Genomic DNA, 13,653 nt, shown 5'->3' with positions numbered 1-13,653 from the left:
GTTAACAGCCAGCTAGGAACTGAGACTTTCAATCTAACAGCTCTTTTAGAAAATAAGTCGTGTCAGTTTTCCCATCTGGATGTAAGTCCTCCCTCACTCAAGCTTTCAGATGAGACCCCAGCCCTGACCAACAACTTGATTGCAGCTTCATGAGAGAGCCTAAAGCAGAGAAGCCAGAGAAGCTATGCCCAGACTCTTCAGTCAAAGAAACTGTTTAAGCCACTACATTTGTAACAACTTATTACATAGCAAAAGATATAATAAATAGTATTATGAGGAAATAATCAATGTACACTAACTCATTCTTTTCTGAGAATGACTTTTGCATACAAGTGTAGGTGCTTGGGCCAAAAGATCAGTCACTATGGCCACTAGGTAATTTCCTATCCTGAACTGGGTCATTTGGAATCTGTCTTCCAAGAATTAAACACTTGGAGAAGAGAGATTAATGGGGTAGAGGTAAGTCATATTACTAATGCCACTCTATAAAAAAGGTTGAAGGCATAATTCAAAAAGCCATATTTATGCCAATGGCAAAATAAGTAGATTTCAAAGAATCTCCTGTAGAATTAGATTTTTAAAAACTAGAATTTTTCTACACAACCTTTTAAGATCATAATGCAGGTGTGAGAAAATAAGTTCAACAATTTATAGTCCTATTGCCATAGCCCTTCATTTTATATTATGGGAAGAACTGAGTTCAATTTGTGAACAATAATTTCTTTTGCCTGTCAACAATTTTCATTGTGGACAATGAAATTCGGGATACAATATGTACATCCCTAATCATGGCACTGTGGTTAAAAAAGTAATCAGTGATAAGGGTTTGAGCTGAAAGTGGAGAATGGTTGAAATTGTTTATAATTCTGAAAGGATAATATGCAAAATACAGAAGTATCTTTTTTCTTTCAGGATATGGAAAATAAGGGAGGGATAAGATGCGATTAAAAAAACCACCACTCTATTCATTATACAGAATGTATCATAACCTCCCTTAAAGTCATAAATTTTTATAAACCTATGAAGAACTCCATATAAGACGGGAAAAAGGGGAGACAATTCCCTTATCTATACTGCTGCCATTCCAACCTCTTCCAGAAGAGGGCAGCGCTAAGGAAGAGATGGAAGACACAACACAGTAAGCCTTTAAGCTATTGGGTCACAGTTACATCGAATATCATAAATAAACCAACTTAAAAGAAAGATATGCTTTGATGCAAGAAAAACTCAGATAAAACATTTATAAATCTGGGGAAGGGGAGTGGTGGCATAACACGAAGGTATAAGCTTTAATTATTATTTACTACAATTGCTAATCCTACATCATCAACACAATTACTAATACACAAATATCACCAACAATCTAATGGGGACTTAAATTAATATCAGTTTCCTTTATAAAAGAAGCAATATTCTTCCTTCATAGGTATAAAATGAGAACTCAAAATGTCAATGTTAATTCAAGGCATCAAGAGGCAGCAGTCACTCTGAATCTAGAAACTATAATCCAATTAGTATGTCATTCCTCATTGGGTGGTGAGTGCATGGAAATTTGAATAGCTACTTTCCTTGTCTTAAATGTGTATGCATGATCACAAGAGATGGAGAAACTGACTTGTAAAGTTTGAATAAGATGCAAGATTGTTTTTCTGTGTGGTCTTTCATCCTGAAGTCTAATTTAAACTATTTACAAAGTCTACCAAAACATAGCAAAGGACATTGGTGGAACTCTGTCTTATTCCAAACCCCTTCTTTTTTCACCCCTCAGGCTGTACACAGACATAACCACTGAGATCTAAATTGTGCCCTTAACTGCAGAGAGGATGCCTTACACAAAGTCTCATGTGTGGATTCATGATAGAATTTGCCCCAATATCCTGTGTTATGCAGATCGTTTTGTCACACTCATTTGGTTCAATAGCCATTGCTTTAACTGTTATTTGTTAGTGTGTCTATTGGTATGTTCTGAAAAAGACTACAATTATGTAAAGCATTTTGAAATAGGAGATATTAAGAATCTATTCAGTTTGGGGACATTTTTCTATTGTGTACAGGTATATGCATATTTTAACCATCAGTATCTCATGTTATAGAAATACATTTTACCTGTAGGTAAATGTTTCAGGATATCCACTTATTTAAAGGATAAATAAATAAATATTGCTAAATAACCCAAGAAGAGAAAAATAGTTGAAGAACAAAATAATTCGAGTGCAATAAAATTGAAGTAATAAAAAGTATGGAGCAGAATTCTGAACTTTATGATTACTACTAAAGGAAAAAATGAAAATGTTTACCAGTGAAATAACTGTGCTTTGGAAAAGTATGAATTGTAGGCTAAATGGATATAACAAAAGCAGTTTAATTTCATGTAAAAATTCATTAGGTATTCTCTAAAATAAAATATCTAAATCACTGGCGTAATAATGAAAATTGCAGCGTAGTAAATATAAAGATACTAGACTAGAATTCAAGAGAAAAGAATTAGACTAGGGCTGGCAAATAATTTCAACTCAAGCTTGGTTGGTACCAATTCCAAATTATAGCACTTGCTTAAAATATTTCGTTGAGGGTGAGTTATGGACCACAGCTGGGTTCAGCAGGAAAAATGCTGATTAGTTTTTAGTACAGGTAGGTACAGAAGGAAGCATGTTTGGGGGTGGAGAGAATGGCAAACTGTGGAATCCCTGTCCTCAGAAATATTGCTGAAATTATGACTCCAATTTAAGCCCCAAACTATTCCTAGAATGGGGCTGAGGGGATGGGTGTGCCTCTATCACTTTGATCTTTTTTTTTTTCCTCCTGGTTCTTTTATCTCTAGTTCTTTTATCTCTAAAAAGAGAAGAGTATGTGGAAATGCCACATTTTTCTTCTTAAAAACTGTCTTATTCAAAAATGGTTTTAATATTCAGAGAGATGACCACAAATATTGAAAGAGAAAATCTGTGCAGAACAAACTAATTTGTAGAACAGCTGGAATTCTGCTTCAGCGAACCATTGCCTTCATTTAAGCATGGACAGGAGTCGGGATTAGTTAGTGTAGAGAATAATTTAGACCCACTGTTACTATGGCAACCTTTCCTTACTTTGAAGAAGATCTTCACAAGTTCTAACAAATACAAAGGAAATCATTTTCTTCTCAATCTTTGTTATGAAAAGACAAGTGAGAACATGTAATGGAAAGGTGAATTCAAAACCAAGCCAAGCAAACAAAAAACATAACAAAACCAAGCCAAGCAGAGCAGAGAAGGCACTTGTGCAGCAGACTGCAAAGTTTCCTCCTGGAGAGGTTTGGTCAATGATGGCAAGAGATCCAATGAAGAGACTTATGAAAGCTCTTAATCCTTTTCCTTTTAAGTTGACTGTTACTCACATGAAGTCCTTAAGCTCACTAAGAACCAGACATGGCATATTCTTTGGAGTTGTTCTCAGATGCAGAAAAATCCCTCTGAGGTAAGATTAAATGGTAACCGATAATATTTGTAGATTTGTGACAGGAGAGAAAACTGCACATAGGCCTTATTAAATTGTATTTTTTGTACCCAGTTTTCCTAAAGGCCCTCTGGAAGAGCCTGCTAGTTTTCATCAAAATACATTCATCCTTTCCTTCACAGCAAGAAAGTTGCAGCTGGGCACATCATTCGGCTGGGAAGTGCCTGCAGCCTGGTCCGACCAGAGACCTCAGTTCTTTCTACCACAAAGTTAGTAGAGGTGACGTGAGCCACTTCCTGGTCTTGGCCTTGTTTTAATCTGGAACATTTGTGATCTTTGCTCCCTTCCTATGAGCTGGCACACTCTCACACCTGTGACCCAGTTTTTACCAGGAAAATGAGGATAATGCTCTAGGGAAAAGATGGAGTAATAGGGCAGAAGGAATTTGAGTCACTGAATGACAATGTGGAGCAGAGCTACTCTCAAAACTTGGATTGTTTCTCTAAAGATTCTTATATGAGAGAGAAATAAATCAGTATTTTTCTTGGAGCTAGACTATTTGGGAAGCTCTGTTGTAGCAGGTTAAGTGAGCACTAAAAGATTTTCTGTAGGGTGATGCCTGGGTGGCTCAGTGGTTGAGCATTGGCCTTTGGCTCAGGTCATGATCCCAGGCTCCCAGGATCAATTCCCACATCGGGATCCCACAAGGAGTCTGCTTTTCCCTCTGTCTATATCTCTGCTTCTCTCTGTGTCTCTCACGAATAAATTCATGAATAAATAAAATCTTAAAGAAAAGATTTTCTGTAGGTATTTTTACACTTATGCAATGTCATATATATATGTACATATGTATATGTATACACACATATATACATAATAAAACAGTGACTATACCTCTCAGTCATGACAAATAAAACATTGTCAGTATGGCTATCATCCTGTGTGCTCCTTACCAATCAAAATTCTTCCTCTCCCCAACCTCTGAAGCAAATATTAGGTAATCTTAAATTTGATGTTTTTTATTCCTCAACCTGTTTTTATATTTTACTAAATATGTATGTTTCCTTAAATATATAGTTTTATCTGCATGTTTTATGAGAAAATGCTCTGCATCTTGCCATCAGGGAAATACAAATCAAAACCACAATGAGATACCACCTCACACCAGTGAGAATGGGGCAAATTAACAAGGCAGGAAACAACAAATGTTGGAGAGGATGCGGAGAAAAGGGAACCCTCTTACACTGTTGGTGGGAATGTGAACTGGTGCAGCCACTCTGGAAAACTGTGTGGAGGTTCCTCAAACAGTTAAAAATAGACCTGCCCTACGACCCAGCAATTGCACTGTTGGGGATTTACCCCAAAGATACAGATGCAATGAAATGCCGGGACACCTGCACCCCGATGTTTATAGCAGCAATGTCCACAATAGCCAAACTGACATTATATAAACTTGATCTTTAGCGGCTGGGAATCTTAGTTGCAGATACAAAAGAATCTACTTTGGTTAATTTAAACCAAAAAGGATTTTGTTATAGAATATTAAACAGTTCATAGAATCTCCAGGATTTTCAAAAAGGCAGTCTGAAGCTACATAGTCCAACTACATCAAAGAAGTTTCTCTAATGAAAACACCAAGGCTTCTAATCAGCAACTGTGATGCTGTGGGATGTAGAGAAAATAGTTTTGTGTTTCTGTACTGTCTGGGCTTTCTAGATGAAATTTTTGCTGAAAACTTAGGATCCTGGGATAAGATGCTTAGAGAATTCCAGAGAGATTTACCTAATTCTAAAGGTATGTGTTTATATTTCAAAAGAAAATGAAGCCCAGGCCTTCGGAGACATCTGTAGGTCCTAAAAAGCCAGAGAGCTACAGGAGGCTTATATGGCTCCTGGAGACATGGATGTATATTCCAAAAGGCTCACGCCAGAACCCAGGATCCTTTCCATTTCATCCCCACAGAGCAGAGGTTTTTCTTCTTCCTTTCAGAGGAGGAGAAGGAAGGCAGCTGTCCTGTGGATAAAGAGAGAATCCATTTCCTCCTTGTCCCCTGTCCCACATCAGTGCAATGTCCAGCTATGTATGTAGGAGCTTTCTCTACCTGGCTTTCTTCACCTCACCTCACCGGTAAGAACTCAGGTGAGAGGGAATCACATGCTTATTAATTATAAAGTAATAAATATATCTGATCCAGATCACCTCATGTTCACATTCAGAATAAAATTAATAAAGATGCATATTAAATCCCAACCAGTACCTGGGATTAGAGGTCAGAAATTCTAACACACTGCTTCCCCCCAAAAACACTGCACAACACTACTGTACTAACTAGAGGCCTTGGTCAGGGTGTTGGGGAAACGCTCTGAGGCAGAGATTTCTGTGCAGTATATTTATTGGGAGTAGTCCTAGGAACAATGCCTTTAAGAATCAGTGAGGGGGGATCCCTGGGTGGCGCAGCGGTTTGGCGCCTGCCTTTGGCCCAGGGCGCGATCCTGGAGACCCGGGATCGAATCCCACGTCAGGCTCCCGGTGCATGGAGCCTGCTTCTCCCTCTGCCTGTGTCTCTGCCTCTCTGTCTCTGTGTGACTATCATAAATAAATAAAAAATTTAAAAAAAAATCAGTGAGGGAAGTAACATGAGGTAGAGGGAGAAATTGAACTATAATAAAATTGTAACAAGGCTTCAGTCAATGCTTTAGAAAGCTCTGACCATTTAGTTGTCCTAAATTTAGATCAAGAGTTTAGGCCTCTAGAACTGACCAGTCATTGCATAAGAGCTCTCTCTGGGGGAAGGGTTACCCTTCAAGAGCAATTCCTGGAAACAGATTCAGCTGACAGGTATCAGTAGCCACATCCTGGCAACTTCAAGATGACTCCTTTAACCTTAAAGAGATCTGAGCAGGGCACTACAGCACTAGATCACTTCTTCTGAATATAACCATCTCTTCATGGTGCTCACTTCTGGATTCAAGGCTTGCATGGATGTGTCTGATGGGAGAAAATGTTCAGAGGTATGGTGGTCAGGAAAGACATCCTGATACATCCAAGTGTGTATCCCATTAAGGACAAAGAGCTTCCTGTCCATGATAGAAGGTGTCCATTACACTCAACATGACATCAGTTGGCTGCCAGTTCTTTATGGTATGCAATTGCATTTTCACAGGGCAGAGGTGGGGGAGCGAGTAAGGGGTGGGGGCAGTTATGTCATGGTTGGGTGTTGCTGCTAGAAACCTAACACTTAGCAATACCAATAGCCTGGTCAGCTTTCATGAAGGGACATACATGTTAAGCTATGAAACCACCATATTAGCAATTATCAATAGTCATTTCAGACAGAAGCACAGCATAGGTATATAAAACAAACTTATTGAAATAAGGATTACTTACCTTATTCACTTATCTTACTATTGAAAGAAGTTAGTGCAATCAGAAGGTAGCATTCAGAATTTTGAAAAGATTAGCAACATTATCCTTTAACAGATTTTCATGAGTTTTCATGTTCTTCTGAAAAAGGGAACAATTGCAGGGGAAAATCTTATTGAAAGTTATATCAGGGATGCTTGAGTGACTCAGGGGTTGAGTGTCTGCCTTCGGCTCTGGTCGTGATCCCCAGGTCCTGGGATGGAGTACTGCATCAGGCTCCCCACAGGGAGCCTCCTTCTCCCTCTGCCTGTGTCTCTGCCTCTCTCCCTGTCTCTCATAAATAAATAAATAAATCTTTAAAACAAAAAAAGAAGAAAGTTTATCAAACTTTCTGGAAGCTCAAATGCCCCCCACCCCTTACAGCCCAATATAGTATATTTAAACCTGGAAAAGTTCTTCAGACAGGCTCATCTGGCCTGTGCCAGAGGCAGCATCATATAAGGCTGACCATCAATCTAGGTGTTACACGGTATAAAATATAATAATACAGTTCAAACAGAGGATCCATCATTAAGAGTTCATTTATTACCCCTGGCCCCCCTGGTCTAAGTGCTTCCCTGAAATGAGGGCTAAGAAACTGGAGTAATGATTATATTTGGAAGTCTTGCTAACAGATCCTCCTCCTGTTGACCCTGGACGTGTACTGCCATCCCTACATGGCAAACCCAACTCCTTAAAATCCAGTTATTGAAATGAAGGGGAGGGAGACATATTTTCCAGATCAATAGCTTTGGATCAGGTACCAGAGACTGTATTGATTTTCTCTAGTAAAAAAATACCCTACATTTTCAACAGAGTCATCACTTTATTAAGCTCACATTCATAATCCTTATTCTCCAAAGCCCTGTACAACAGTTATTGTAAGTGAACCTATATACAGATAACCACATCTGTGTCTTTCAAGTTTTTGATTTCTTAGGGATATAGTATTTCTTTGGCAGGGAACTAGTATTCCAATATCTACCATTTAACTCTTCTTCCATGACAGTCTTCATACCATTCTGGAAATTGCTGAGTATGTCTAATCCAATAATATACTTAGAAAATAGGACAAATAATAGGAAAGCTGTGTTTTCACATCTAATAGGCCCACTGGGACAAGGTCTTGAGCCAAAATTCCAAGTATCACCTGACTTCAACTCTCCTCAAGCCCACCATAACTAGTGAACCACAAAAATGTTCTGGGTGGCAGCATCAGTTTTTTCTTGGTGATGTAACAAAATGCCACATATTTAGAGGTTTAAAACAATGCCATTTATTATCTCATGATCAGTAGGTTAGAATTCTAAAGGTCTCACCAGGCTAAAATCAAGATGTTGCCTCAAGGGTCAATCCAGTCGTTGACAGATTTTAGTTCCATATGTTTGCGGACTGAGGTCCCCATTTCTTTACTGGCTTTCATTCAGGGGCCATTCTTAGCTTCTAGTGGCCACCTGTGTGCTTTGGCTCATGACCTCCTTTATCTTCAAACCCAGCAATGGTTGATCATCTCCTTATGCTTTGAATCTCTCTGACTTCCCCTTTGGATACATCTCTGTCTTCCTTTTGTGGTGGCACTCAGTATACTTTCTCAAGGATTCCTCACCTTTTTTCATTCAACATGCTCTGAGTTTGTAATCTATGGGTGAGGAAATTGATAAGATGCCTTATGGGGACAAAAAGAAGCAAGACTATAAGAAAGTGGCTTCATATAAACTTGGTTAAAACAAATCTCTAATCCTAATGAAGTTTTCAAACACCAGTTTTCTGTAATAAAACAATATATCAAATAATGTCTATAATTTGTAGTAATTTAAGTGCACTTCAATTGTCTTAAATGGGTTTGTATGGCATTAAGTAGAGATAAGACTATTTTGTGCATGTGTATATGAAGTGTGTTAATATATAAATACAAGCTATAGGTATGACAATGGACACAGAAAATGTGTTTAGTATCATGCAAAATAAATAATGACCTATATTTACAATATGCACATGGATTATTATACTTCATATAGAAAATATGGTTCACATAAAACAATAATTAGTATTATTTGTATATTGACAAACCAAATACTTTGGTACTTAATTTGATGTTTATTAGATAGAATATAGATTTAGTAGTATATATCAGATTTTTAAACTAAGCTAGAAATTTCTCTTAATAACAGTCTAGTCATGAATGGTCCAGGGTTACTATGGAGAACCTGCTCCACCCAGTCATCTTATCTGAACTCCCTAGGAATCTTCCCTTCTCTACATGGTCTGAGAGGACTTGCTACTGTGACCACATTCCAAGAGGCAGGAGAGAGGAAACAAGGGAGTACAGTTTCCCTCCTTTTATAGCACAAACCATAAATAGCCCACATCATTCTGACCACATCCCATGGGGCAGAACTGAGTCACAGGACCACACGGAGCTGCAAGACAGATGTGAAATATAATCAACAGTGAGATATATTACATTTATTAAGCACCTACTTAGTTACCATACTAAGCCTTTGATGTAGAGCTTTGTTTATTCTCAATCTTCACAACTAACATAAGGCCTATATTATATTATAACTGACTTGTCTGAAGTTACAAACTTGGAAAATTAGGACCAGAACTCAAGTTTCACAATCCCTAGTTCTTTTCTCTTTTCACTCCATCATGCATTAGTGACAGCCTGCTGACTTTTGCAGCCTAGGGCAGAAGGGCCATATATATGTAATATGATGTAGTCTTAAATACCAGGAAAGCCAAAAAGAAATCATGTCTTTTCACCAAGGCTTTAGGCAGAACATCATATTAGATGTTTTTAGACTCTTGGAGAAATTAAAATGGGAGGACTTTTTTTTTAAATGTTTCCCACAGAGGTGTAGGTTAACAATTCTGATACCACTGCACACATTTTTTAAAAATATTTTATTTATTTATTTATTTATTTATTTATTTATTTATTTATTCATTCATTCATTCATTCATTCATTCATTCATAGAGATGCATAGAGAGAGAGAGAGAGAGAGAGGCAGAGACACAGGCAGAGGGAGAAGCAGGCTCCATGCAGAGAGCCTGACATGGGACTCGATCCCAGGTCTCCAGGATCACGCCCTGAGCTGCAGGCAGCGCTAAACCGCTGCGCCACCGGGACTGCCCAAAATGGGAGGACTTTTGATGGGAGGCCATCTATAAATGATTCTCAGTCTGAAAATTTTTGCAATTAAATCCCAGGAGAATGAGCATCTCTAAATTTAATGACCTGATGTAGACATGACGCCAACTGTAATTGTTACTTTTCAGGCTCTGGGGCTTCCTATCCAGCACAAATCCCTGTGGCAAAACAGGTACCATTTACTCCAACAATTTCCCTCCTCAGTGTAAAACAAGCTCCACTTAATTAATCAGCTCCATTTCAGTGGCTGGTTAGTGAAACCTTTAACAACAATAAAATACAGGTATATCATAATATAGAAAGAACTGTAGTACAGAAAGATACATAGTTTATGGGAAGAACAGTATAGTTGAGTTAAAATAGAGATGACAGTTTATAAAAATGATCATAGATTTTAAGTAGAACAAAAATACTGGGTGCCTCAGTGGCTTAGTTGGTTAAGTGTCAGACTCTTGATCTCAGCTCAGGTCTTGATCTTATGGTCATGGGTTCAAGCCCTATGTTGGGCTTTAGGCTGGGCATGGAGTCTGCCTTAAATTTTTAAAAAAAAAAAAAACAAACAAAAACACACCTCGAGCAGCAGCAGTTTACCAAGTTTGTTTCTTTTATGATAGGAACAGAAAGTATATCTAAACATCAAAAGCTCACCTGGTAAAATGGAAATGGAAAACTCATGGCTCTGTGTAGGGAGCTAATGTTAGAATTATATTAAAAAGCAAAGCCTCTTGCTAACAGAGCTCTATCATCTTAGATGCCTTTAGCTATAGAAATGATTCCACATTTCTGAGTGGTCCCTTCTCCACTTTTAAAAAGAGAAGACAGAAAGGAATAGCAGACTGCTATGCAAGCTGGGGCAAATTATTTTCTGTTGCCACATGACATATCATTGTACTTTGGTGGTTCTCAACTCTCATGGCAGAAGGAAACATAACTAGAAGCAAAGGCAAAATCTCTCCTAACTCCATTTCATGGGAGCAGTTCCTTCTTTTACAACACCTTACCCTCAAGTAGTAATTATCAAAAGTGGTGAATGGGGTTAAAAATTCATCCGGGGACACAAAACTCTTCTAGAATGAAATAGAAGATGGAACATTTCATGCGCCTGGCTTCTCAGAGTTTATTGGCTTCTTGTGTTAGACACAGAAACAGACTAAAGAGATTTTGTGGTCTCTAAAACAAGGTCCAAAAGTGTTTGTAAGAGAGAAAGAGAAAAATGGATGATTCTGTCATGAGTAGAACATGCTGGAAATCTTAAGATACACAAAAGGCTACTCAAAAGTCTTGCGTATTCTGGTTTTACATTCTGAATTAAAATGTAAGCTCAGAATTCATCTTCAGAGGACTGACATGGTCTTCATCCCCTATATCTTTCCATGCCAAAGGCTCTTTAATGGAGAGCAGCTGTATGAACAAATGGTAAAGTGGTAGAAACCAAGATGCTGTGACATTATCATTATCTCTAGTGACTCCTTCTAAGAAAATAGATCCTGTTTTCTCCATGAACCATCTCCCCTCTAGAGCAAACACAGAAGAGGGAGAAGGGAAATAGGAATGGGGCTTGAGGAGACAGGGAGAGTGCCCAGGGGAACACATCAGTGTAGTCTCTGCAGTTTTGCCCAGGTGGGGACAGAGCTGGGCAATGGGCAGCTAGAGCCAGACAGCCCCTCCTCTTGGCTTGAGGCCACTCCTGGCAGCCTTATAAATTCTTGGTTATTTTGGAGGTAATGCCTATGAAGTTTGTAGTGATGGAAATACTCACTTGAACTGAACTGGGTTGAGAGAACTCCATGGTAGTTTGCACCTCTGTCTCTCACCGCTGAGGTCATCTCGGGCCTGCCAGCCACACCTGTTCTTGTTTCAGCTCACACAGGCCAATCTCCTGCATCATCTCCTTGCATCCCATGATATAGTGATCACCATATTCCATGTAGGGTGTGGTGAGCAGAGCTAGCCTCTGCAAATCCATCCATCCACCCATCCATTCATCTTTCTAACTTTTTCCTTCCTTCCCCCCTGCCTTTCATTACTGTCTTGGCTGCCCACCACATGAGGTTGGAGCATCTCCAATTAATCTATGCTTTCAGGATCATTTAGATTCATTCCTTCTGGCAAGCCTGAAACACATATTTCTGTATTTAAACTTGAAGCTGCGGTTGTTGAAGCAGCGCCCGAAGGCCCCTTGTTGGCCATTGTTGTTGCCAGAGAGAGAGAGGTGGGGGTCACACACAGGGTAAATCCCACTGGTCATGCACCTATCCCAGCTGCCAAGCATGGACAAAATTTCCTTTGGAAATTCCCACGTGGAAGTTGCTTCCATATGGGCCTCTATCACTGCTGCTGATACTAGAGGTAGAAGATGAGGTATTAGGGCCACTCTAGGGACTGCAGCACCTCACAGTTTCTCTGTGGGGACCAGGCCTCCGTACCATATGGGGTTGACTTGGGTTCCTGGTGCAGGGGTCTGGGCCTGTAGGACTGTGGTAAAGCAGAAGCCCTAGAAACTTCTGACCCTGGCACAGTTAGGTTCTCTTGCTGAGATTGAGGATAAGAAACTTCTTGAGGTTTTAAGACTCTATGGATATGTAAAATGGAAATGGTATTTTCTGTTCACTACTGGCTCTTGCAGTTTCTGCCAATTCCGTCCATCAAAATGCAGAAAACAGTTAACCAGTGTGTATACGGTAACTCCCAAGCAACACATAATTACCAGGGGTGCATCCTACATTTAGCCCTGGAAGAGTTCTGGGGAAGCATATGAGGACTGCCACGGAAAGGGTTCAGCTTCCTGCCAAATTTCGTGCTGCAGACTAAGTCTGCAATCTTGATGTTCATGTCAGCATCCAAGAGCAGGTTTTCTGTCTCTAAGTCTTTATGGACAATAAACTTCCAGTGACAGTACTGCATAGTTAGATGCTAGATGGTGGCATTTGGCTCAGGCTTCTTTCTTTCCTACTCCCTGGGCTACCAGGTACTCAGATACCTCTCATCCACTAGTCCACCCCATGAGAAGATAGGGTATTTCCTCGGTCTCTATCCCTTCAAAAAATTTCACTACGTTGGGTTGATTCAAAGCCTTTGTGATTCCAACTTCATTAAACCATTTCCAGAAGCTGAGTTCTGTTGAGTTTTGTCAGTGATCTTCACAGCTATCTCTTTCTGAGTCAGAATGTTCTGGGTCAGTTTTTCACCTTGGTGAAGTTATCCTTGGTGAGGTAGCCCTTGGTGATGTTCTTGAGAGATCAGGAGCTGCCAACACAGGCTACCTGCTCAGCAGAGGTGACTGAGAGGCACTGCAATGTGTTGGACTTACTATTGGGGTTGGAGTCAAGGTGTCCCAAGGGCAGCTTAAAATTTGGAAAAGCTGGTGAGAAACTTGGTCAAAATCACTTTAAAAGAAAATCATTTCCAAAGCATATCTGATAACTGATCTTTATAATTAAATCAAAATATAATTGCTAGACCAAAACAAAAATAAACAAAAAAACCCTAACAAGATAAATTTTAAAAATTAAAAAAAAAAAGATAAAGGAAAATTGAGAAAAATAACAAAAAGAGAAAAAATTAAAGAGTAAAGAAAAACAAAAATATAATAAATAAAATAGACAAAGGATTCATAATGCCAAAGAGCAATCTATCTTTAATCAAGATTTCTCAGGTTTCTGAA

At 39.0% G+C, this 13,653-nt stretch overlaps 1 long non-coding RNA gene across 1 annotated transcript in view; it reads left to right on the top strand.

Moving 5' to 3' along the window:
* The first annotated feature begins 344 nt into the window (after positions 1–344).
* The window catches only part of LOC140636305 (uncharacterized), a 28,433-nt gene continuing 15,124 nt past the window's right edge, over positions 345–13,653 (top strand). Inside the window, exon 1 of the long non-coding RNA XR_012033588.1 lies at positions 345–459. This is a non-coding gene — a long non-coding RNA (uncharacterized lncRNA). The remainder of the gene's footprint in view (positions 460–13,653) is intronic.

Source organism: Canis lupus, chromosome 7 (genome assembly GCF_048164855.1).
Source record: "Canis lupus baileyi chromosome 7, mCanLup2.hap1, whole genome shotgun sequence".
In the NCBI taxonomy this organism is placed as follows: domain Eukaryota; kingdom Metazoa; phylum Chordata; class Mammalia; order Carnivora; family Canidae; genus Canis; species Canis lupus.
Note: the sequence above shows the minus strand (reverse complement) of the source record. Positions and strands in the feature narration are given on the sequence as shown.